Consider the following 26,950-nt stretch of genomic DNA (forward strand, 5'->3'; position numbering starts at 1 on the left):
CTGGGAATTGATCATCTCACCTGAAGTACAGATTTAAGATGAACTATTTTCAAAATAAGTTCACTTTTGACCTCATCTTCTTGCCAGCAAAGGTTTAAAGGAGAAAAATTTGTTTTTAAAGGGTTGAGGTTTTGGCTTGATCTGAGATGACTGTCCTTATTTTTCTGATTGGAATTGGAAGTTTTAAATTGTATTGCAGGGCCTGCTGACCCATGCTTAAACGTCCTATATACATGTGTTAGCATGTCCTTTCCTGACTTCTTGTTGAGTAGTCAAATGTAAGAGCTAGGCCAGCTTTCACCTTTAATGTGGAGTGGTCCTCCTTTTAATTCTCATGTGTTGGTTATCCAATAAGAGTTAACTTGGACATTATCAGTTTTTTGTTTTTGGAAGAGCCAGATACACATTTTATTGGACGTTTTCTAATGTAACAGCTTTATTGAGGTGTAATTCATATACCATAAATCGAATGGATTTTTATGTATGACCTTTTGTTTTCCAACCAGTGCAGATTTGGAGATGAGATGCAGTCTAATCCCATGTGCTTGGTGTCAACCAGTGAATTTATTATGTCAGTTTATAAATTGATAAAAGAAAATGTTAAAGGATACTTTGACTGAAGCTGAGACTTTATTCTATCCATTATTTGTATTAGTTACACGCTTGAAAAGGCATTTCCCATGTATAGATACATATGTAGATATATGTACAGTCCCTTCCTGTTTGGCAAACACTGTATTTGTTTCTAATGGAGCTTGAAATGAATACAGGTTTTTTGTTGTTTGTCATAATGAGTAATAGTGGCATGAATTCAGAAGGCATTTTTAAAAGATTGCCCTGGTGAGCAAAGTAACATTTTGAAAACCCACTGCAATATATGTATAGCTGGGCTAGTAGAATTTCTAAAAATGTTTACTGATTTTATTTTTTAGAAATGGTAATAAAGAAGGCCTACACGTTTGTGTAAGAGGTGAAGGGCAGTAACTATTAAGAGGACATGTTCTGTGTGACTTCATGGTGCTTGCAAGTACAGGTTCACAGAGACCCGCTTGCTTCTGTCTTTGGAAAAAAAGTATTGAGGGCCCATTGTGCATCTTTAATGTGATCTTAACAGTACCATGGATGATGTGTATATATAATTTGTATTGAAAAAAAAATATGCGTATAAGTGGACCTGTGCATTTCTGATCTGTGTTGTTCAAGGCTCGGCTGTATTGGGATAAGGCATCTGTTGCTGGTCATTCCAGCGACTGCAAACCCCAACCAAATGTCTGTTCTCATCCTCAGCGTTCTCTTTCAGGCCTGTGGAAAGTGAGGCTGACGTCCCGTGTCTGAGTCCCGAGCTCAGTACTGGTCACTCTTTCCATGCTGATTAACACACTGTAAGGGGTTTGAGAGATTTCTGTGGAGACATTTTTCATTGAGAAACAATATGCTTTTTTTTAAAGTATTAAATACCTAATTTGTAGGTTATGTATAGATAGGATTAAATTATGATACCTTCCTGAGGTAGGAGGAACTTGTATATATGTTTATGTGTGTATATGTTTGTGTGTAAATATACGTATATGTGTGTGTATATGTATTTGTATGTATGTGTCTACTAAAGTCAACCAGGGTGTCTAACCCTTTCTTTTTTCTTTTATACATTAGGCCTTTGCTTATTGCCTTCCTTTACCTCTGAAATGTCCAAGCCCTAATTTCAGTCTGGCACTCAATGGCTTTCCTTAGGTGCCACCTCTTTTATGGTCGTCTCAGAACTCTCTTCCCCATGACTTCTAAATATACTATGTTGGCTTTACTCCTTTGGGGAAAAAAACCTTTCTGAATGTTCCCCCACAAAGGAAACAGAAGTTTAGATTATGTTGCTGGAATTGACTTAGTAGCCAATTCAAATTTTAGATAAGTGAAAATTAAGCCCCTTCTACCAAAAAAAGAAAAAAAAAACCTATATGAAGGTTTTCAAAATCTGCATAAGTTTTCAGATGGAAATCTGTCCTGTATGATTAAAGAGAACTAGAAGTCATACATAGAGGATAAAGATAAATATTAAAAAATTAGAGTCAGGGAAAATGATCTATCACATATCAGACTAATGGTATAATAATAACCGACTGTTTAAAAACTTGTTTTGCTTACCACATTTATAATAAACATTCATTACTTCCTTCCTTTTTTTGTCTTTGGCCTTGGAAATGCAGAGTATGCTCAAACTACTCCTGACTTATCTTTTAGATAACCAAAAGAAACTAAAATGGTCTTGGTAAGTATACAAATGAGTCACTGTGGCATAACCCCTTTATCACCAAGTTGTTATTTTCATGGTTTATCTTTTAATTTTTTATCTTCAGAATTAAGATATTGCTGCTTAACTGCAGCTGTATTTAATAGCTTAAGAGGAAAAGTAGTTGTGTTGTTTGCTAATTGCGTGTTTGTATTACTGGCAAGTTGTTAGTGAGGAATTGGTTCCAGAAATCCCGTGGCAGTTTGTTGGAAAGAGGGTCAGACTTGCTTAGGATGATTAGTATGGTAATAGCAGCTCTTCAGGAATATTACTGGCAAAATACTAATACTGAGGGAAAATACAGTAAGCTTTCCTTGTCTTGAATCAGTTTAGGGGAAGTGCAGTCTGAGTGGGTGAACAGTATCTTAATTCTGGGATTATTTTTAAAGAAATGTAGTTGTCATTTTCATCTGTTTCTTGAAATCAAAACTATTAAGCATGTATATCAATGAGATGTCTCACCAAAGCTACTTTAGTAAATTTGAAGAAGAGATGAGGTTCATTCATAAGAGTTCCATCTATTAGCATACTGATATTTTGTATAATTCTGAGAAATGGTTTAAGTACACAGAACATACCTCTCTTCCATATTGTTTTTACTCTTAATATGCTTGAGCAGACTTTTCTGCACATAGTGATCTAGCTAAATTGGATGATGATAAATTTTGAGTTGATAGACTATGAAGAAATAAGATTTTGCTTTTTAAATGTTTTCACATAATATATAAACATAAGAGACTATTTCATGGAATCTAACAGTGTACAGGCTTTCAGTTTAGCGTTTGTGCTTATTGACCTTTGTTATACTCCTCTTGCTCCTAAGAGAGTCAATGGAAAGTTCGTGGTAACCTTTCTTTTCAGTTTTTAAGGAGATTTTTATGGATATTTGAATATCGCTCTTTTCCCAGCTGATGACAGCTATTTATCCCAGACTTAGGGCAACTATAGTAATGCTCTTGGATTCACTAGCAAATGAATCCAGTTCTCCCTGGATCCAAAGCCTGTTAGAGAGAAACCCTTTCCTGAAACAAGCACCAGGTACATTTCAGGCCAAGATTCAGTTGTAGTGGCTGATCTGCACGTGGAAAAGACATCTCACTGTGCCCCATATTCTTGTTCATGACAGTAGTTGTGCCAGGCTTTGTTTGACTCTTGTGTGAGCACTTGTGTCCCCATTACCCTCACTTAATAAGCATATTTGCTGTTCCTTGTCATTAAACCCTAACCCAGTATAAATCTCAGAGCTGATAAAAACCAGTAAACATTTGAAGAAGAAAAAATGGTGTCTTCACAGAGGCAGGTTAACGAATATGCCACCTTGTTTTGTGTCTATTATTAGGAAGTCTAATGCTGATTGCTGTGCTAAGTACTGAAATGGTTCAATTTTTCTGCTTGTTTCTGATAAAGGAAAAGGTAGGCATTGTGGTCTAGTGGCAAAGTAATGCAGTTACGTTAAAGTGTCTTGTGAATGGAATTAAAACTGGTAGCTTTTGGAATAAAAATGGGTATTCAAGGCATTGGCTGTGGAAATGTGAAGAACTGCTTTTACATGAGCCAAGGCTGTAAGATTGCAGCCTTTTTACTTATCCATTTGCACGTACTCCTGAATGCAGGGCTTTCATGAGCAAGTAAATGGGTGCTGAATGAATTCCGAGCAAGCAGGAAATGACAGGCTTTTTTGTCTTCTCAGAGGTGTCTTGTATCCTGTAGTGAGCCAGGGAATATCAGTTACCAACTTCAAGAAGACAGAAGTTGGAATGGTTTCCTAAGAGTATTTGGGAAGAAGCCCACGGTTGAAATATTTATCTAATGATTTAATAGAGCACTTCAGATATTGGCCAGGCCCTCGCGCCTTTGAACTGGAGTTGAGTCATCCCTTCCCTCCTTCATGAGCTGCCTCTTAACCTGCCGATGCTGTTGCTGTCCCGGCACTCTGGAGATGGGAACATATATCGTCATCTTCACCCTGATATCTTTAAATTGTTTGATATCAGGAACCAGAAATGGGCAAGTCTTTTTATCTGCTGAAGTATTTGATACTGGAGTGGGTGTGATGTAAATCGGGGTTAAGCCCTAGTCACATATTGAATGCATTACTGTAGATCAGTCTGTCATTCTCAGATGGCGGCCCTTGACCCTGTGCACCACTTTGATCTTCTTGCCATACCGCCCTGTGTTCTCTTATTTCTGTTTTAGAATGTTCAATTCAAAGCTTTCCAGGCCTGCAACCCGATGTGGCTCCTTACGTTGGTGGTGATTGCAAAGTATAGTCACAAAACTTTGGGGCCTGAGTTCCTGTTGTCGCCACTAAAATTACATATTCTGGGAAGGAACTCAGAGAGGGGCTCAGACAAGGGAGACTCTTGGTTTTGCTTCTTTTGGTTGGTTAGTTTGGTGGGACCAGGAGAAGAAGCTGGGAGGTGGGAAAGGCAATATCCTTCTCTGACAAGACCTGTCCTTAGGATTTTCTGCTGTAGAGCTTTCAGAACCCGGAGTATGTTGCTTGCGTTTTAAGCATTTTCCTATTTCACAAATGCTTGGCCTCCATCTTTGCACATCAGATATGGAGGGGTTGAGTGTGTCCCCTAGCTCAGGTCACTGGTAGCTGAGCTGAGGCCAACTAAGGCCCTTGATTCTGACAGTCCTGGTCTGCAATAGTAACGATCAGCAACAGTGCACATGCCACTTTCATTATCCTGGAGGATGGAAGGGTAAGTCCTCTCTTCTCACCATGGAGTGGCTGTGAGGCCAGAATGCCATCAGCTGAATCCTGCCCTTGCTTCTCAGAAAGCTCCAGTACTTGAGGCACTGCAGCAGGATCTGCTGATCAGGGCTGGGCGGACACAGCTTCCAGCAAATTGTACAGCAAGAACTTTTTTTTATAAAACATTTACACCAAGGCCTGGGCTATTCATTTAATTTATAAAACAAAGGGCAGGAGAATGTAAGTGGGAATATAGATTTACTGGTTGTTTTTATTATTAGTACCTGATTTGATTTATTTCATTGAATGCCATGATCAAAAGGATATGGGAGAGTTTCCTCTACTCCTCCCTTTTCTTTCAAAATAAATCTGTTTTAAAATGTTATCACTGTCTTAGGGACAGGTAGAAACAGCCATGGAAGGTTATATATGCTTGATTTGCTCAAGGTGCCACAATATACTGGTGTGATATTTATCTGGTAGCACTCTCTTGTCTTATTAGGGTCTCTTGTATCCAGACTGCGTACCAGTCTGTCTCAGCAGCACCAGTCTCTAGATGAGCAGGGCCTGGTGGATCCTTGATGGTTGACAGACATTTACAGTAGCACTTGGTTTGTTACAAGGTCACCAATTTGCCCAGATGTCTTCACATTGCAGGACTATTGTGGTAGGTGTTGTTCACGCAAAAGGTGCTTACTGAATCGGTGCTTCTGTGACAAGTCTTTTTTCATAATTTGTCTCAGACTAAGAGATACTTTTATAAAAGTATAAATTACTAGAAAAAAAAAGAAATACAAAATACATGCACAAAGCAAACCCTAGTTTTTAAAATTAAATAAAATTACTGTTAGATTGCTATAAATGTTTCTGAATGCTTATTCTCTGTTTTTGTACTTAGCTGCTGCAGACTGGGAACAAAGTATTTTCCAACTAGTACCCCTTCAGCTGTACTTTGAATAGTGCCAGTTTAAATAACTTTGTTTCCTTCTTTCCTCCCTTACTCTTCTCTCCCTCCTTCCATCCCTTCCTCCCATCCTTTCTTTAGTTTCATTAAGTGTGCCCTGCTGCTGCCTGAAACAGGGAAGCAAATACCAGTTTGAATTGATGTCTTCTGTTCAACCCCAGCTCTCAAATCAGGGCGGGAAAGAAAAGGTTTCCTGAACATTTATTGTGTCCAGACACTGTCCTGAGTGCTTTCTGGGGTTCCTCATTCAATCCCATAACTGCCTAGGGTGGGTATTACTGTTAACCCTTCTTTTTACCACTGAGGAACATAAGGCCTACAGAAGCTAAGTATGTGAGGCCTGAACTCCCTTCTGTTGCTTTGAGTTCAGTACTTTGCCCTTAGCTCCCTAGGTTTTAAATTTCATTTGTAGACTGACTGTTTTAGTAAAGGACTGACTTTTCAAGATATATTTGAAAAAGAAAGGTAGTGGAAGTATGAAGTAGAAATGTAATTGATCGCTCATTTAGGTAGAACAAAATCCACAGTAGGAAGCCCACAGTAAGCAGATGGGTAGGCATTGCTCTTTTTTTTACATAAGCTTAGTCATAAAATCCTGTTGATTGAGGGAGAAGCTTCTCACTCTTGACACAAACCCCTGCGGGTTTTCAAAGGGGAGATGAGTTCTGCGGGAAGGCCAAACCCGCTCGATCTGTTCATCTGGAAGTGCTTGCTTTTTTGCCATCGTGTTCTGCTTGCTGAGCTGTCAGTTTAATTTGCTGTCTAAAGCTCAGCCTATTATTTCTCAGGTTCGCTGCCCTACAGGTATACTGCAAAGGGTCTCTACAATCCTGGAGCAGCTTTTAGTTTCAAAATGCCAAGGTCTTTCTTGTGTTTGTGAAAATAGGTTGTGTTCAGCTTCTTGCTTGATCATCTTTGTTTTGTTTTGCTTCTAAAGCCGAGCTTGAGTTAGAAGGATGATGCTAGAAGCAATTTAAAGGGCACATCAATTTTTTTACTGTAATCCTGGACTATTGATTGTTGACTTATTTGTAGGTTTAATGCAGACCCATTTCCTTACTTAGCGTCTGACTGGCCATTAAGCTCTGGCAGTGTGCCGGAATGTTGAAATCTTGCATCTTATAATATGATTTGGCTGTCTAAGGGTATTATGTGTGTTTGGTTTTTATAGACACAGACAAAGCCCTAACTTTGTGTGTGCTCCAGAATACAGAAAAGAATTTCTCTGCAGCAGAATTATTCAGTTGTAGGAGACAGCATAAAAGTGAGGGGTTGACATTCAGCAGAACATTAACACCTTAGATCATGCAAATGGGTGTATCCTTTGGACTAACTGACTCTCATAAGTAAGTGCAGAGTCACCACAGACTCTTGAGGGGAAGACCAAGCAGGGACCTAACGGGGCGTAGTGGGTCACCATTAAGCACTCCCGTATAAGGGCACAGGATGGCTTGGTGCTACTCATCTAGCAGGAAGTTGAAATTAGAATCTACTTGGAGAACCGGTATGATGTACTGCTTACAGAGGGTGCTGGGCTCAGAGTGTTGTTGGAGAAGTAACGCTTGTCTGCTAAAGACTTGTACCCTTTCCTTCACAACCTAGACATACCATGAATAGAATAGAGGGTGAGCCCTTACCTCTTGAGTGAAGGCTTAAGGGAGTTAGATGACAAGGAAACATTTAATTTGGGATTTTGAGAGTGTGAATGAGAACTGAATGGCTTTAGGAACAAAAATTCACTTTACGCTTAATTACAAAATTAAGACATGCTTAATCAGAAAACTTGGACAGTGTCTCATAATGAACTTTCCTGACTGATACATTGCCCCTCAAAGTTGTCAGAGCAGCCACCATTTTGGGAGTGTTGAATTGTTAGGACCAGGTGCTTGAAACTATAGAATGTCTGTTTGAAATGACTGTGAAAATTTATTTATTTTACCAGAGAGGTGAGGAATTAGTCCATTAAGCATAAGTTGGAGAAAGACTATAAAAATAGCCATCATAGTTTGGAATTGGTTAATTCCTATAAAACGATGTAGTCTTTTCTTTTATTCTGTAACGGAAAGCTTCCGAACGTGTGAAAAGGGAGCCAAGACAAGCAGATTTCATGAGCAACCATTATGTCATTTCATTATCCCCTGCGAAACCATTTGGAAAAATTGTTATGGAGAAGTTTCATGACTTTGTTCTAGTTTGGAATATTGAGGGGGAAGAAACAGGCCAAGAATTGTATGTGAACTTTGAGGGGCACACCATAATTATCCTTCCATTTGTATAATACCTCGCAGTGGACTTTGTCCATCACCGTCTTGTTGCTCACTGCAGTGTTTGAGGTGGTTGCTGGCATAATCCTTATTTAGAAAGGGAAAAAATTGAGACCACGGTAGATTAGGTACTGCCAAAGGTGGACCTTGCACCCAGAAACTTCTTAATACCTTGCCCTGTATCCCTATTTTCATGTCTTGCTGAAGAAGGCATCAAGGGGTGGACTGGTTCGGTACATTCCACATAACTTTTTTTTTGCAATACACTAACCTAGTTCTTTGTCACTGGGCAGGTGTCGTGATGTTTTGGTCCTATCTGTACACTCAGACCTTCTCTTAGGTGTTTTCTTTGAAGTGACATTTCTGTTCATTCCTTTCCATGAGAAAGATTTGCTGGTTAACTATATCATCTGTAGGGGTGAAAAGCTACTTAGAAGAGTAATACTATAAACTGACTGGTGACAGATCTCACTTTTTCCATCTGAGATGCTTTGGAACCAAAGGGGCTACCGATGCTTGCTGCTTCTGCTGACATAGTTCACAGATGCCCTTTATGTGAAGGGGCTCAGGGTTTCATGAGGTTTGTCACCTAGGGCCTAGCAGCCTGGCTTATGCTCTTTGCATAGGTCACCGGTACCAAGCAAACGCTAAGTGGCAGACTGGAACAAATGTCATATTTGAAAGTTGAGTGGACTTAACTGTCAGCGTTTAGAGCAGATTGCTGGACAGGGTTTTGTTTTTGTTTGTGCCAGTTTTTTCCTTTCTAGCTCATCCTCCATCCTTTCCTGTTTCCTTCCTTCCAGCCGTCCTCCCTTCCATCTTTTTATCTTCTGTCTTTCTCTTTTTTTCCTTTCATTCTGTCTTTCCTTCTGCCCTTTGCATCGGACTTTTTCTGCCCTTCTCCCTCTAGCCTTGTAGACTGACTGGCATCTGGAGCAGTCATTGCTAATGGGAGTGTACTTCCTTTATTCCAGTTAAGTATGAGCTGCGAAATCATGGCTGAGAGAACGGGTCCTGCAGCCTGGCAGGCACCGTTCACCCACCACAGCTGTCTTGCTTTGAGAGTGAGCACAGCCTCTGTGTGAGGTTGAACTGGGTCCCAGGAAGAATGGTTCTGTGGGAGGCTGACCTTGCTGGCTGCTGGAGGTATACCTCTTCTTATTTCATGTGTTTTCTTCATTTGCAAACCCAAAAAAGTGGAATTTAGTTTATCCATCTGGCCGACCTGCTTCATGTTTAGCTCTTTTAATGGGTACTCTGAAATGCATTTCCTTATTTTGGGCCCTTGTCTACATTCTGCTAATATTCTGTTATCGTTTTTTGGTGCTTAACTCAGCTTGAAATTGGGTGTGTAGGAGTTTTCTGTTGTAGTATAAAGCTAACTGGAGTTTTGGGTGAGGCTGTTACATAACTTATTTTTTTGAGGACTGATTATACATAAAAGCGTAAGTAGAGGGAATGAGGAGGAAGAAATTGACCAAGGAAAGGGGGATGTTTGATTTCCTTCTTTCTCGTGTTTTAGGAATGAAGTTATAAATTAATCTAGCCCCCCACTTCATATGTTCTTCACCATAACTCTCTTTTGTAGGGGAGGGGGAGAGTACTGGAATGGGCTGATTTTGGAGTGGCAGACACACTGCAGAGCCCTTTAAGCATCTAGGTGTTTCATTTTCTAATGCCCTGAATGCCTTTGGCAACCCAAAAGGAGCTCTCTGGCCATGATTCTCCAGTGCGGTGCCCAGATCAGCATCATCTGCATCACCTGGGAACTTGTTAGAAATGCACATTCTCAGGCCCAACCACAGACCTACTGAATCCAAATCTCTGGAGACAGAGCCCAGAATCTTGGGTTTTAACAAGCCCTCCCATTTGAGGTCCACCAGGGTGATTACAGAAGTCCACTGTAGGTAATCCTGCTTTTCTAACCATCTCTGCCAACTTTTAAACTCAGTCTACCTGTAGACCAACCCTGAACTTTCAGCCTGCAGAGCAGTGTGTTTAAGGGTTTGAGTTACAAAGAATTTGTAACCATCCTGGTTTTTTAATCTTTGCTTCATCAAGGTCACAGTGGTCAATAAAATGTATGTTAAAACATATCTATTAAAAACCTATGACTTATGATTGGTCATTGTTTATTTTTTCACCATGGAGGTATTGACTCTGATACTCAGGCTGTAGCTCAAAAAAGCAGTCAGAGCCCAGAAGGGAATGAAGATGAGAGGGAGACAGAGGAACAGGAAGGGCGGGGATTCATCATCCCATCTTGGTTCATCATCATTATCCTCTCTGATAGCTCTGAGCGGATGTACTATTGCTTCTGCAAATGTTAATAATTCATGGATGGACTATGCCAAAGGCAGGCCTAAATCTCGTCTCTCAGCAGATTAAATACACCGTCTGCCAGCAGTCAGAGCCAGGAGAGATGAAAGATGGACTTGTTGTTTTTATCCATTCACCTGATTTTCTCTGTCCTTCTCAGCTCCTCTCATCTTCATTTTATTTACCTTTTTATTTGCCTCTCTCTCTCTTGCCCCGTCTCCCATTAAGTGAGCACTGGATCTGGGTCTACTGTTAATGACATTACATTTTACTTTTCTTTAGCTGCTAGTAACAACAGATGCCATGAGAGAAAGCAGAGAGGCAGAATAAGTATTTCCTTGGAAATGTCTAAATTAGTCTGCATATTTGAAAAATGTATTGAAATGTGCAGCCTGTGTCTTAGAAATCATTCAAAGTGGCTTCTTGCTTTGAAGAAAAGTCCTATTGTACAGACCATTGAAGGGTGTACATAATGTTTTTATTTCATACAGGTCTGGTGGCATTTTCCCATTTTACAGATGGAGAAACTGAGACATGAGTGAATGACTTGTGTAGGGTTGTCAAGAACCCAGTTGTCTTGGCTCCAATATGCTTTCCACTGGGCTTAATTACCTCTTGCTTTTAGAAATTAAATGTATGTAGCCTTATGGGGCATTTACCTGTAAGGCGTAAATATAATTTAATTAGATTAAATTAGAATAATATATAGGTGGCTTCACACAAACATTTTATATTAAATTCTAAATGTAAATTTGCCGAAAAGCACCACTGTAGGAGAAAGCTGAAGACAATCTGTACTTGTGTAGACATTTCCAGAGCTTCTGAATAACCCACAACAACTTACAGGTTAACTGGTAAATATATGCTGAGTACTTCCCCATGTATGGTGGTTTATCAAGCTCCCTAAGTGGATATAATATTGTCCCCATCTTTATTAGATTTTTTAAGTCTGAGAGGAGTCAGCTACTCCTCTCATAAGCTGCCCCAGGATCAGCTTATGGATGTGAGGTAGCAGGGTGGTAGTAGAACTGGAAATCGTAGTCACCTCAGTGGTTTGCTGGAGGCCTCAGTGGTAAGAAGCATGTTAATAAAACTGGACCATTGTTTTAAAAATGATTCCCACCTTTGTCACTGCTGAAAGGCTGGTGGAGAGAAGAATGGTGTAGGAAAAACAGATTTCAAAATCAGCCTAATTTCCAAGAACTATTTTAGAATGCAGATCTTTGTGTTCCCCTGTTATGGAGATGACAAAGGGTGTAGTACACACATGAAAGCCTGACCCATGGCTGTACAGGGCTGCATAAGCTCCTGGGGTCTAGACGAAGCCACCCACCTCACTTGCCCTGTTTGTCTGTGCTGACCTGAAGTGGCATGAGATGAAGGGCCGGGCATCCTCTCACCTCTGCCTCCCCTCCTTGTAGGACCAGCATCCTACATGGTGTCACCATGTTTTCTATTTCAAGTTCATTTTGTTGTTGTTTCTTATATAATTTTGACTCTGGTTGCTTTCTGTTGTAGTTTTTTTTCTTAAGGTTTGTATCCTTGAATATAATTTTATTATATCTTGACACTAAGTTTTATTTATTGCTTTGAGGAATGCCGTATTCAACTTTATAATAGGGATTAATGAGAAAATAGAATTCTGTCTACAATTTTTTTTCATATCTGACCAGATAAAGAATGAGTACAGTTTGCCCCTTGTTTAAATTATTGAGGATTGGCTGATTTTAGTAATCCTTTGTATGGAAGAAAAAAAATTTTTTTAATCAGTTTTTTCATCAGTGTTTTCCAGCTAATAGGAGAAATAGTAAATAAGTGCTGCAGAAAAATGACATGAAAATTAAGGTTTTAGTGTCTTCTCTAAAATGGAATAATAGGATAGACCCTGCTTTAGTAAGCAAATCCAAACTCTGGATATCTGCGTTTATAAAAGAAATCTAGGGGTGATATTTAGCTTTAGTATTCCTGCAAATAACAGCTTCTCTACTGCATTCAAAATAGAATTTGTTTAAAAGAATTCTATTTACAATCAACCTGGTAAGAAATACATCTGTTGTGTAAAGTGCATTGGTAACAAGAGTTAGCAAGCTAGAATTGTCCATCATCTGCCCCATGTCATAAGTTAAAATTCCATGAAATCTGGGGCTTGAGCACACACCGGTGGTCCAGTTTTCTTAGTACAGTGTCCCATAGTGCTGTGCAAAGACCTCTAAGCAAGAAACTGAGATCCTGAACCAGGACCTGGACCAGGTCACTGTGGAACCTTGGCCAGAATCTGAGTTTTTCTGTGCCACAAGGGAAGCAAATTGCCCCTGATATGGTAAAGACTCTGAAGAGTCTTCATATACTTTACAATTTCATTTATTTTTTATTGAGGTAGAAACTCTTCATAGTCTATGAGTTTTTCCCAAAAAGACTTATTCCCTCTTTCTAAATACTAAGGCTTGATAGATGCTGTGTGTGTGTGTGTGTGTGTGTGTGTGTGTGAGAGAGAGAGAGAGAGAGAGAGAGAGAGAGAGAGAGAGATAAAGAGACAGACAGACAGACACTGACACAGTGATAGAAAGAGCTGTCCTCATTCTGAGCTTCTGAAACCTGCCGTGAACGGCCCTTGGAGGAGTATTTGAGGAGTGATGCTGTCTCCCATTTTAGCCTGTTGCAATTCCTATCTGCATTTGCAGGGTACTGCTTCTTGAAAACCTGGTAAGAAAGAGTGGAAATCTTCTGAAATCACTTTCACCCTCTTCTAAACCCTGCTTCCATCTTCCTTGTAGATAGGCATACCAGGGGCAGAATTCTGCTCTAGAGCAGTGGGAACTCATCAGCTTCTCAGTGCAGAGAACTTTTTTCCCCCTGTTGTTTCTCTCTTTCTTTATTTTTTTGATTATTCATTTGATTTTTATACTTGATTTATATGTGAATCCCACATTTCTCCCTTATTATTATTTTTTTAAATAAAATGCTGAAGTGATAGGTAGATGCAAGATAAAGATAGAAAGCATAATTTAGTGCTGTAAGAGGGCAAGTGTAGATGATCAGGTCTGTGCCTATAGACTAAGATCCATGGATGCAGAAGATTTCTCTCAAAACAGGGGGTTGAGGTTCTAAGCCTCACCTCTGTTGATCCCCAATTACTCACCTGATGGCCCCCCTGCGACTGTGCCTGTCTTAGGTTGTTACTCCCTTGAGGAATCTTACCCGTCTCTGGCTAACCAGCCGACTTCTGGGGCCATACAGGGAAATGTAAAGTTGGTAAGTGAGAGAGAAGCAATATTCTTTGAAAAGGTTAGCTTTTTACTTCTTTGCAGATTTATGCCCTGTGGCTTCTATGCCCAGGATTTGTCTTGAGGTATCTTTACCACTTGGAAGAATTATGATACTCAGTAATTTTCAATATGAGGCACGAATTCTACTAAAGGGCTGTAATTAGGAAGAAAGAAGAAAAGCTGTAGAAGTAGCAGACAGAAGATAACATGGGAAGATTGATTATTTCTTTGACATAACTTCTTGTAGAGTAACATAAGCATGTATAGGTTTTAACAAACTGCTAATTAAATTGCATACACACATTAACAGAGTAGGAATACAGATACATAACAAAAGCAAAACTACAATTCCGGCCATATCCAGTGAAACCAAGAAAACCAGTTAGGTACCCTAGGCATTTGTGAAAACTTGTCAATAATATGATGGATATTGTCTAACTGAATTTGAATAGTTTGAGAAAAATCAGACGGATTAAAACAACACATTCCTGGGAACTGTTCACATCCCATATGTTCTTTTAACAATAGATAGTCTGTAGTAGCACAATTTTGAAGCACTCCAACTCACACTTCTCCCAATTCTTGGTTGAGTTCCGACCATATAGAACCAGTCAAATTTGTTGTTTTACTGTATGCACAGGCGAGCTTAGATATCTCCTTCTTCATTCCAGTGGCAAGTCCAGGAACCGGCGGGATGAATGCAGCTACAACTGCAGCAGCGCCTGGATCTTTGTTGAAGTTTTTTGATGATCATCTTCTGGAATGACTCTTCCAGAAGATGTTGATGTTGGAAGTTCTTCTTCATATCATATCTTAATTAGTTTTCTGGGTAGCCAAATTTGGCTTTGATCCTCTGTATAAACACAAACCCTTTGCCCACACTTTGATATGACCTTTATACCATTGTGAAGAACCTATTGGAGACCACCACACAGGAACTGCTTTTTTCTAAGAGAAAGAAATATTATCAGAAAAATGTGCTTCCATAGCTGATCAACCGACACCCTTTAAAAGATAAAAATTAAGGATATGTAAAGCATGTATTAATTGTTGATTTGCAGTTAATTTTATCCTATCAGGTAGTAATCCCCACCCCTTTTTTTGTTATCATTAATCTACAATTACGTGAAGAACATTATGTTTACTAGGCTCTCCCCTACACCAAGTCCCCCCCCCACAAACCCCATTATAGTCACTGTCCATCAGCATAGCAAGATATTGTAGAATCACTACTTGTCTTCTCTGTGTTGCACAGCCCTCCCCTTTCCCCCACCCCCCACATTATACATGCTAATCATAATACCCCCTTTCTTCTTCCCATCCCTTATCCCTCCCTACCTCCCCCATTCTCCCCAGTCTCTTTCCCTTTGGTAACTGTTAGTCCATTCTTGGGTTCTGTGATTCTGCTGCTGTTTTGTTCCTTCAGTTTTTCCTTTGTTCTTATACTCCACATATGAGTGAAATCATTTGGTATTTGTCTTTCTCCGCTTGGCATATTTCACTGAGCATAATACCCTCTAGCTCCATCCATGTTGTTGCAAATGGTAGGATTTGTTTTCTTCTTATGGCTGAATAATATTCCATTGTATATATGTAACACATCATCTTTATCCATTCATCTACTGACGGACACTTAGGTTGCTTCCATTTCTTGGCTATTGTAAATAGTGCTGTGATAAACATAGGGGTGCATCTGTCTTTTTCAAACTAGAGTGCTGCATTCATAGGGTAAATTCCTAGAAGTGGAATTCCTGGGTCAAATAGTACCCCTGCTGTTTCTTGACCCATGGGTAGACAGGTTTGTGGATGAGCAACAGAGAATGAACCTCAATTTGTTTTACTGCTAAATAAAGACATGCAGAAATCCTCTGATTTTCTATTGTCTTCCAAAGTCAAGTGTTCTCAGTTAAAACAATACTCAAGGTGAAATGTCATTAATAAAATTAGCAGATTGCTTTTTCATTCTCAGCTGATTTGTCAGGACAGCTCAGCTATGAGTGCCATGCCATTGACTTTGGTCCAGGACCATCTCATTTTCCCTGAACCTCCTTGGCCCTGGATGCAACTGAGAAGGAAGCCAACTTTGGAAATTGAATACTGCTGGTAATGACGCTTAGTCACAAAGAGTTTGGTGCCTCTGCACACTGGCCAGGGACCACCTCAGATGCTGACAGAGAGACACAGACATTGTGTCTCTCTACTGAAGGCTGTAGTTATCTTGGGGAAGGGAATTGAAGAGATTTGAAAGAACAAACAACAAGCAAAAGAAATATTTAATTCCCCTTTATATATTTGCCTGCATCCACATGAGTGGGGCCTAGGGAGCATTGATAAAAATCAATGAAGTGGTTTTGTTGAGTGCACACTAAGGGCAGCACTGTGGTAGGCACTGATAATAATTAGAATAAACACAAAATAAAAAAATAGGGATACTTCCCTCCGGAAGCCCATTGTTCTCTACCTGGAGAGCCAAGACTAACAATCCTATAATAGGATCAAACTGTCCAAGACAATGTAAAGTGAGAGGCAAAACCGGATGGGATGACAGAGATTCTAAATGCTGTGGTTGTTCGGAGGAGAGAAAGAGAGAAATGATGTGTGAATTCTGGGGTAGTTGGGGAAGACCCCCTGGAACAGATGGGCCTTGAAAGATTTAATGGGTTTAGCTTGTAGGAAGTGAAAGAGGATAGATATGAGAGTAATAAGCTGACCAAAGCCAGGCAGGTGAGAACAGAAGTTACGTGCTAAGAGAAAATCTGTCCAGGAGGGAGAATCAGATGTGGAAAAAGTGACTGCCAAGCAGTGGAGTGTAGGCAATACATGCTGTTGAAAGTTTTGGAGCAGGTAAATGTCAAGAGGAGGGAGGGTGTGCAAACACATGGAAGCTGGCTTGACCAGTGGAAGGAGACCTGCTGAGGTGTGTGGTTCAGCGGTAGTTGTAAAAATCCAGCCACAGTGGTGATGGCCAGGACCGAGAAAATGGAGGTTGGATGTATGAGAGATATTTGGAATAAAACATCTGCCTTACCTAGTGCCTGATGCACTTAAGAAAGATATTCACGAATAGCTCAAGGTTTGTAGCAAGGAGAAAGATGGGTGCCATTGGTTGAGGCTGAGAAATGAGGAAGATTAACTAGATTGAGAGTTGAGATTTCATTTCAGTTTTTGATGTTCTGAAACTTTGGAAATGCCCCTGAAACTTTTGAAACACGATAAGAAACAGTGCTGAGAAGATAACTCTGACAGAAATTTTTTGAGCCACTGGTCTAGAGGTAAGAATTGTGGCAGTAAAGTGAATGTATAGGAGGGGAAACGTATGGCATGAGACAAGGGAACAAGGTCCTAGAGGAGAGAGGAGCCAGAAGGAGGTCGGCAGTGGTGGGCTGGGAAGGGGACCAAGATCCAGCTATGTCTCAGAAGGCTAAGGGTAGGGGATAATAATTGTGCAGTGACCCATGGCTCTCATTCTTAACTCTTTAAAGCATTTATCCACTGGAGATACTATTTGATCTTCCCGGCAACCCACTGCACCAGGCAGAGGGCAGAACAAGCTTATCAGAGATCTGATAGGTAAAGCCCTGTATATTTTCATTGCACTTTATAACTTAATAATTGCTCACTTGCACATGGTAATTTCAGTTGGTGGTTATTATAATTCTACTTGAACCACAGAATTTCAGTGGCTTCCTGTTTCCATTTTATAATCTCATTTTTTAATGGTAGCAGGTTAAAAAAAGGAATAATAATGCCACACCTTTAGAAATGTCTCCTCCTTGATATGTTTCAAATTGGAACTATATTCCCCTCTCTTTTCCTATTGAGAAATTTTTTGAGCCAATTAACAATATGAGGGGAAAGGTCAGAGAGTCTTTGGAATCTGGATATCTTAAGTTGGAGGAAATGTTCCTATTTGAGTTGGAGGAAAATCAATCTTTCTTGGTCCTATACCTGTGCTTTGGTGAGAAGTTCTTTAATGGACTGGCTGATAAAAAGAGAGATGGAAGTAGAATTAACAAACTTGAAACTTTTCTGTTAAAGATTTTTACTGCGATGAATTCTAAAGAACTTCTAATGTCATGCTTTGTTGGAGTTTTATGTGAAATACCATTTGGAAATTCAGGCCTTCACCTGAAATTTGGAAGTCTTTCAAATAGCACAGAGATCTTAATACACTTTGGTCATTGTGGTAGTAAGATCCATCTGTTTTTATACTTTTGGGTGTCTAGATTTTTTATGTAGTGTGTGTATCTGAGTACAGGATAGCTGCTGTCGTAGTTCAGAATGGTGTAGTGTGCAGAGGATTTTGAAAAGGTGGTTTTCATTCCCTTTGATAGGAAAAGACCAGATATGCTCTCTGCATTTATATAAGTATGCCCATTTTTATCCCTTAAATTAATAAATCTGGGACTACTAGTCTATCACTTATCTACCCTTTTCCATTTTAGTTTTTGCTGGCTTAAGGATATATAAAGCCAAAACAGAAAATTGAACAATAGACTCCCAAAGAGATGTTTAAGAATGGTCACTTTATATTCAGCTCATGATAAAACAAATGGAGAAGTACCTCCTTTGTAAGGTGGCTTCTTTCCAGTGTTTTTACAACCTCCACGTACATATTTAGCCATCTGGGGTCTGAGACAGGTTACTTAACAGTTCTCAGTACCCTCTGCCCCAAGGTCATTTGCAGTTAGAATATTCTGCAATTCATTTTAGGTCTTTGGGATACTCATAGTTTGGGGGAAGATGGAGTCTGAGTTGGTTTACATTTTATTCTAGCGTAAATGTCCTCTTAGCTTACTTTTTGGCCATACTGATGAGGAAAAACATCTTAATAGTGACTCAGCAAGGTGGGGTATTTTTACGGAGTTTATTCAGTGTCCTGGAGTGAATGTCAAATGTCTCCCTGAGGGATAGGTTTTAACCATCAGTGAAACGGTTTGACTGCAAGCACACTGGGGTCTTTGGCTTCTTTTTCTTCTTCCCTCTTCATCCCCAGGAAGAGACTCCTGTGGCTGCATATCCACTATGCTCCCATGCAGTATTTATTTGATCAAAAACAAAAGAGTTTTGCTTGCCTTGGTTCAGAGAGAGGGTCCCCCAGGATTGTCTTTTGTTCAGTAATTGGAGCATAAGCTGAGCCTGGTTAATTTCAAAGCTACCCCCAACACACTGTTCCCTGCCTCCCTTCCTTGAGCAGTTTCTGAGCTGCTAGTGGTACCTTGTATTGGGTCTGGAACAAAAAAAGCTTGAATTGTTGAATGTTAGCTACACCTACTGTGACATCTGCTATGATACCAAATAGCACTGTTGGTGCAGTTAATTTTAAGTTAGGGGAAGAAACAAAACTGGAATGCTCTTCCGCTTTACAGGGCTTGTTAACACATGCACCTTCAAATTAGGCATTTGGTGCTATCACAGTGAATAAAACAAAGGAAATCATGAGTTGATTTTTTTTGGTAATGTAAGTTCTTTCATTATTCACTGTTCAGACACCAGTGCATTCCTGTCTTCCCATTTTCATGTATCTTTTTTATTAGTCAGATCTGAAACATTTCAGCTCTGAGCAATTTAATTGGCAAAAGTTCTGATACAAGAAATATAAATTAATTGTTAGTTGTTTTTCTTCTAAAGCATAAAGATCTGCAACTTGGTTCTGCCTCTTTAAATACCAAAATGACGATTATATACTAATAAGACCCTTAAGTAGCCAAATTCTAGATGCTATGTAGCCAAGTTAATATGTATATAACAATATATTGTGAAATTGGTATATATCATGTGCCCTTCATTTTCGGGCAGGATAGATGTTGGTTTTGCACCCAACAGATTGCAATTGTAGGGTGTGTGGTTTTTGTTTTTGAAGATGAAGGGTCGTTCTCATTTTTCTTTTGCAATCTGCACTGTAATGATGGTCTACTACCTGACTGGCCTGTTTTAATCATCTGGTGCCTGGTTCTTAGTGCAGTTTCATCTTTGCTTTTTCACAAGCTTCCCCTATTGCACAGTTGTTTGCATTGAATTTCTTTTAGTGACTATGAAAAACACGTTAGTGTTTTAATGTAGTCTCCCTCCAGTTTTCAGGTTATACCTCAAAACACAGAGGTAAAAATCTCTTTCTGAGGAGGTCTTTTAAAAACCATTACGGTAGAATGGGAATATTCATTATTTATCCATCATGTATTTTTCCCTAAATGTTATACAAAGAAGGAGTGAGCTGAGCATATGTTAATAAAAGGTCTGCATTTTCCTGTGTCACTGACAGTTTCATTGGCTGTATAGTCCTGAAATGCAAATACCCTCCATTCTGTTCAAAGCTATAATTAATCTGAATAGTTATTTAAATAGTATTGAAATCTTTTAACTACTGAGAGGCCAAACATTTAAGATGGTGAATTTACTGTTCCCTTTGAGGGATAGTGCTGTTGTTGACGGCACAGCAATCTGAGATGCTAGTGTATGTTGCATCTACACATTCTGTAGGCTAAAATGGCAGAATCTGTCTGCTGCTGTATAAAATCTTTTAACTACCATTTATTTTAGCATCATGGCATGTGCAAATTCCTGCTGCTCAGTTAAGGGACCAGCTTCACAACTGGTGTTACAATCTGTGGCCACAGCACTGCATCACAATGCAGCAAATGCATTTTCCACATTAACCAGACATGACAGCTGAAGTGATTATTAACCATGCAAGATGTCGGAAGTCATCAAAAATTTACATCAGAGTAATTGTAGTGGCTTGGGTTGGGGGAAAAAAGTATCAGAGCATTCCTTGCCTACATGTTGTCTCTCCCCCTCTTAAATCTTAACTTGGTACAGTCCGTTAACAATAAAATACCCTTCTGTAACCTATAAACTGTTACTCCCATCAGTTTGGGCTTTCAAACTGATGGCTGACTTCTCTGAATTTTTGTAGAGCAGCCGGTGTGATGATGCTGTGCCCTAGGGGCTGCATGCACCCTTTTTAAGGGGACCCTGCAATCTTATTGTTTAATTGGACTCTTTAGTGCTAGTGCTTCGGTCATCAACATTTGCAGGGTGTTCCCTTTCGCTTTTTCTTCTTTCTTTCTCCTCTTTCTCCTCCCTCCCTCCCTGATCCTTCCCACCTCTCCATTCTGGCAGTTTGGAGTGGGAAAACTTGAGCTCTGGTTCCAACAGAGCTCATCCCACCCACATAGAAGGTATGGAAGATCTGCAGTGACCAGCGGCTTCGACTGGTCTGTAACTCCTTAAATTTGAGAGCTGCAGGTAGGATTTCCTGTGTTTTGTAAAGAAATTAAGTTAAGTGCACCTTAATAAATAGAGTGACAGCATGTTGTTGAAGTACCTCTGAAAGACAAGGTCTTGATTTGTTTAAAATTTTGATGTCAATTCAGAAGCATTTAACTTAATGACAGAAAGAGTACTTAATTCTCCTGAGAATTGTTCAGATTAGTGCCTTGTCATTCTAATATTTTTCTCTTTAAAAAAATGCGTGGGTCAGAGAGGTATTTGCTTAAAGATTTAAATAGTTATTTAGGATTTTTGCAGACTTCATCTTTAAGTAAGTAGTGTGGACTTTGGGATTTTTTTAAAAAGATGCATGTGAAGTGCAGAATTCTTAATGAGAAATATTAAAACAATTTTTTTTCTTTGCTATAACTAGATACTTCTTTGGGGTTATAGGTGATTGTGTGTGTGTGTGTAGGATGCCTTGTCAAGGAATTCAGTCATTTAAATTTTGTTATAGGGAAAAAGTGCTATTTTAGAGGTATTTGGAATCATCTAACAGGAAATGCTTTAGCATAAGGCTTTAAATGAAAAGAATCAAATAGTAACACCAGAGATATGGATTCTTAAGTATTATCAAATGTAGGGAATTTAAATTAAGATAGTTAAATTCCTCCTCAAAAGAGAATGATATGCGTCCTTTAAGTATATTTCAGATTTTTGGTGCAGAGAATGTGAATTGTGTAAGTGAAGTGAAAACTTCGTAAGGTCAATAAGCATTATCTATAGGGTAGTATGATTACAGATGTTGCCTGTAATACTTTTAATACTTTGGTTAATATCAGAGGTAAAATGCTTTCAATTGTGAGTTAAAAAGCACCTTGCTTGTCTTCTCTTAAAAACAACAAAAGACAATGATGTATAGCTTTTTATCCCAAGGAATGTATTTGTATCATGGGACCTGTAGGGTCTGGACTTCTTTCCTAAGCATAGACTTGGAAATTGCTCACCTAGTTGAAAGATTTAGCTCCCTTCAGAGGTGTGGGACTTTCGGTACTATTAACAATAGGAAGACTTGAGGAGCTGTCAAGTGGGGAATGGAGGAGAGCTGCTCAGGGAAGGGAAAGGAACTGTGAGAATTCCCTGTCTCGGCACTGAAAGTCTGGATTTACCCATAACTGAGATTACTTTAAAACTCTGACCCAGTGCAGCGTTGCAAATAATTGATTTCCGAGATGAGACAGTAAGCTGTGGTTTGCATTTTGTAAAGATGGAGGAAACCTCTAACACTGACCCTTTGTGGGAGATGGCTCAATTATCCGTGCCTTGATACAGTTGCAAATTATTTTCCTTTGTCTGAAGTGGGTGGATGCCAGCGCCTTCATCAGAGCTCCTTAATTTAATGTATGGAAAATGTCTCAGCCACCATTTTTAACAGTTAGCTGTATCATGGTTGAGGTAAGCTGGGTTCTGAAGGCAGCTGCAGGGCCATTTCATTTACGTTAGGTTCTGTGGCATGAGAGCTTTGTTACTGTAAAACTCAATGAATTTGCACACTGTATAGAAGAGTTCTCTAGGACGGTGGGAGATATTCCCAGAAAGAAAATGGAATCCTTTTGTCTACAGTAAGTATTTCGCATAAAGTGGTGAGAGGTTGAACATTTGTCTTCGGATGAATGGGCAAAATAGACTTTAAAAGGAATGCTGCAAATATTAAAGGTGTAACAGAGGTTCGGGATGTATATTTTTATGAATGTGTTAAAAACCAACTAAGAGATGTATATATGTACTAGAAATGTAGGTTTTATGAATGATTTTAACACATGCTTTAATTAATTATTCATTGTTATTTTAAGTCAATGAGAGGTATGAATTTATCACTAAAGATGTTAATGACACTCGTGAGAATAAAATCTAAATATGGTATATTTAAAAGAGTTCTGGTTTCTTCCTACTGTCTTTCACAGTTTGTTTTCCATTCTTGAAGAAAATTGCTGGATTTTAGTTTTTTTTTTTAAGATGGAGAACACTTCCATTTTAATGATCTGTAATAATAGCTGATTAAACTGTGTAAGAAAAAATGTTTTAACAAAACAGGATTTTGTCCTAAAAGGTCAGTAGATTGAGGCTTTCATTCTCATTAATGGGGATAATTCTCAGTGCCCTTTGTTTAATTAATAATTATGACTTCAAAGCTACTTGTGGAAAAGTCTTATTTGTCATTGTAAGCATAGAAATCTTGATTTGTAAAATTAATTGGGTTTGACTCGGTTTATTCCTTTGTTCCTTTATGCTGTTACTAAGAGGGAGCAAGTAGATTTTAACTTTAATTTGTATATTTATCTTTTTAAAGGCACTTCACCCTGGAGAATTTATACTAAGAGTATTTTACAGTAAACTGTACCATGAAGAATTTGCTCAAAATGCTTTAGTTTCGGGAGTTGAATCTTCCCAGAAATGGATATCTGAGAATGCTTTGAACTTGATATCACATTTATAAAGCCAGCTGTTCTTCCAGGTCTTGTTGCACTAGCTGTTGTTCATCCTGTTCACTGAATGCAGCTTTCTTTAATTAATAGATGTTTTTGAAACTAGGGGAGAGGAAGATTTTCACATCAGGCTTTTCATTGAAATAGGAGGGCTCAGTTGTCCTAAGCCCTGTTTAGAACCCTACAAAGATTGCATAAATCTTGCATAAATCTTACACTTGCAGTATTGGAGCCTAGATCTCAATATAATTTTATTTTAATCCTGGGAGGAAAATTAAATGTATTAACAGGTTAGCTATATGGTAGCCTGCAAAGGGATTCTTTTCCCTTGATTTTTATAAGGCTTGCACTTTGAAATAAACGAGTTTTATTTAGAGAGAAAGGAGTTTAGCAGCAAATTAGAGCTCCATCTTAACTGCAGCTTTGCTTGCATGAATGTTTGAATAGCATGAAGGGGGTCACAAAGCCTTCGAAATTTTTCAAGTAAAATTTGGTTAAGGATTCTGGTCTTATTGTCTTTCTCTGGTTTTATGTAGGCTGGTACTAGGTTGTCTGGGGAGCTAAGAGAGACCCAGTGGCTTTTCATTTTCTTTGCTTTTACCATGGTCTACTCAAGATTGGCTACTGGGCATAGGCTCTCCTTTCTGGTACTTGTAGGGGATGATCCCAGAAGCTCTTCAGTTTTCTCATGAAATTTTAGTCTGACTGGTAGTATAGAGTTAGGAGCTGGGTTTTTTTGCTGCAAAGAAAAAATGTATTCATATGAAACCTTTGAATGCTCTGGCAGTGCCATAATATAGATAAGCAAACATGTCGGCCAGCCCGCTGGGAAACCTTCCATGGCCCTAAGATGGCAGTGAGCAAGGAGTGAAATGGCGTCACTAGGAACGCTGTGATAAGAAGTGGACCGCAAGGCTCATTTTCATTCAATCAAGTTTGAAGACTTTAGGAGTACTGTCTTGCCAATTTACAGTTAATTTTTATTTTGTAGGAAGACAGAAATTTTGAGATTTCCCTGAAGTAAAGAGTTAATTAGCACTTATATCTAAATAGCTTCTGATTGTTTCTTTTAAGAAATCCATGCATGGCAAAAATGGATAAAAATAAACTTCTAAAAAGATATTTCATGGAACACTTCTGAAATTCCTTACTTGGTGCCTTCTTCTTCTTTTTAAATGTAGAAAATTACTCTTTCCACATAGATTTTCAGAAAACAGGACAGTATGCTTCTTTTATGGCAAGGTGAAACTAGCATTCCTATGACAACAGTGTGTTATTTGTCTTTGACTCTGGCTTTTATTCAAGCTCTTTGCAGGCTTTGGTTTTTATATATAAATATTTCATATATAAAATACTTGTCAGCTGCCTTCAAAAACAAAGTTTGTTGTATTTCTTTTGTGGTTCAGGGTATGGATTATTTGGAAATGAATTATAGTCATAGTGGGTAGTGACAGTGCTAATTTCTTACCTGTTCCCACCTCTCATGGAGTTGGAATATCTAGAGCTGGTCTTAGAGTTTATGTCATGCAATCAGCTCATCGTACAATTAAGTAAAGCAAGGTTTACTGTAGTTAAACAGCTTTCTCAAGGTCATACATCTGAAGACAGTTGATTTCACCTGAAATCCAGGCCTTGACTCCTAATCTGAGCTGTGCTGTGCCTCTGTCTGTATTTGATGCCATCTCTTTCTCTCTGGGGGCTTGCTGCTGCTGACTGATGGATCTAATGGACTGAACTTTCAGTGAAGTATTGTCATTGCTCTACTCTCCTAAGTCACAGAGATGTTCTTTTTTCAGCCTTGCCAGAAATGACTGACTGAGCTATGCTTGGACCTGTGTTGTAGGTGACATGAATTTATAAACTTATCATATGTATAAGTACACATTTAAAAATAAAACATGTTCTGCAAGTGGAGTTTGAGGGTCCATTGTATTGACTAGGTATGACAGGTGAAGGACTCATCTCTTGGGATGGGCATGGGCAGTACATGCATCTGCCCTGAGCTGGGCTGGGGCTGGGCATTCTAGTGTGTCCTCCTAGAAGATGGCTCCTTCAGCTCTAGGTTTGAGGGGATCCACAGTGCAGGGTAGCCCCTTGTACTCTAGTATGATGGGCTGGGTGAAAGCGTTTAGCTCCCTGTCAATTTCGGGCAATTTGTATTTAAAAAAATGGTCTTGCTCTCTCCCCTTCTGTTGCTTACATTTGCCATCCCAGCAAAGCAACATTTCATGTTTCCTGTACCTGTGGTGAGAATGGCGAGCGGTGTATCCTGCAGTATTCCCTCAGCTCTGACAGGGTAAAGTCACAATGTTTCCAAACTCAATTAAGGTTGTAGAGAGACTGTGAATTCCCAAGTACTGTTAGCAGAGGGGGTACCATGACACACTCCATGTGACACAATGGGGAGTTATAACAGAGAAGTCTCTTGTTTGTTTTAGTGGTCTCCAGACAAATTTTTGAAAAAGAACTTGTGAATGAGAAGACCTGCAGCAAAACCAAAGCTCCCTTCTCTGGGACAGCCACGAGGACCAGTGCTCCTGCAATGCCGCCAGCATAAGCAGTGCTGCATAGCGGGAGGAGCTGGGATTTTCAACTGCAGTGTGAATGACTGACACCGGGTGCCAGCAGGGAATTAATAGGCGCGTGCTTCCCGAACATTGTCTTGACTCACAGCGCTCCTTGTGCTTGCTAAGGAGAACTCTGAGGCTTCATCCAGAGTGCTGTAGAAACCAATCTCTCAAAAAGCGACTTAGCCCCCACCTAACTGGCTCAGACATGTACCCTCTGCTGTCTGCCCTCATAGCCCCCAAAGTTTGCTTTTTTTCCTCTTTCCACAGAGGAAAGACACTAGATCTGACAAAGCAAGGGAATCTGTTTTTTTATATAAGGGTTATTTTAATGCATTCTTTTAGAGTGGTTTTGGGGTGCAGTTGGCAGGGATGTTGACCATGATAAAGGCCGTTATTGATGCGTGCCTATTTTATACTGCAGTGCAGTGTTAGTGCCCCAAGTTCTCTGGATGTGGGTTAATCCATCTCTAAGATGGAAATCAGATTCCTGAAGACATTAAATCATTTTTGTCATCCCTTAATGTGGCCTCCTTATCTTTCCATCATCTAGAGTGGCTATGGGATTAATATTTTTAGGCCTATTCCTGCCAATGGGTGAGGAGCGGGTTCTTCTGCTGCTTTTTAAAGCCATACTTTAGCATACCGTGATACTCCATTTTCCAAGCAAGATTGAAAAGTTTTCTCTTTAGAATCCTTCCTGTTCTGTGTCCCCACAGGTCAGCCCAAGCAAGTGTGCTGAGTTGGATGAGGGGGGAGCAGAGAAAATGCCCAGAGTAGCTGTCCTTGCCTTCTCCTGTGGGGCCACCTCAGCAGTCTGAGAGCAGTTGGCTGGCTGCCCCGCCCTCCCTCCCTCCGTGCTTGGCTTCTAGTGTTCCCACTCC

At 39.6% G+C, this 26,950-nt stretch overlaps 1 protein-coding gene across 6 annotated transcripts in view; it reads left to right on the plus strand.

The window, feature by feature from the left end:
• Positions 1 to 26,950, plus strand: part of NUP93 (nucleoporin 93) — a 123,632-nt gene that overhangs the window by 32,721 nt on the left and 63,961 nt on the right. The window contains exon 1 of one of the 6 annotated variants that reach the window (XM_073225663.1): positions 14,548 to 21,049. The exons of 4 other annotated variants lie outside the window; for them this stretch is intronic. The gene's annotated coding sequence lies outside the window, so the exon portion shown is untranslated. Of the gene's footprint in view, positions 1 to 14,547; positions 21,050 to 21,111; positions 22,636 to 26,950 lie in introns of those variants that run through there. One more of the 6 variants, XM_073225664.1, reaches the window with a different exon arrangement.

Source organism: Manis javanica, chromosome 17 (genome assembly GCF_040802235.1).
Source record: "Manis javanica isolate MJ-LG chromosome 17, MJ_LKY, whole genome shotgun sequence".
Classification (NCBI taxonomy): Eukaryota; Metazoa; Chordata; class Mammalia; order Pholidota; family Manidae; genus Manis; species Manis javanica.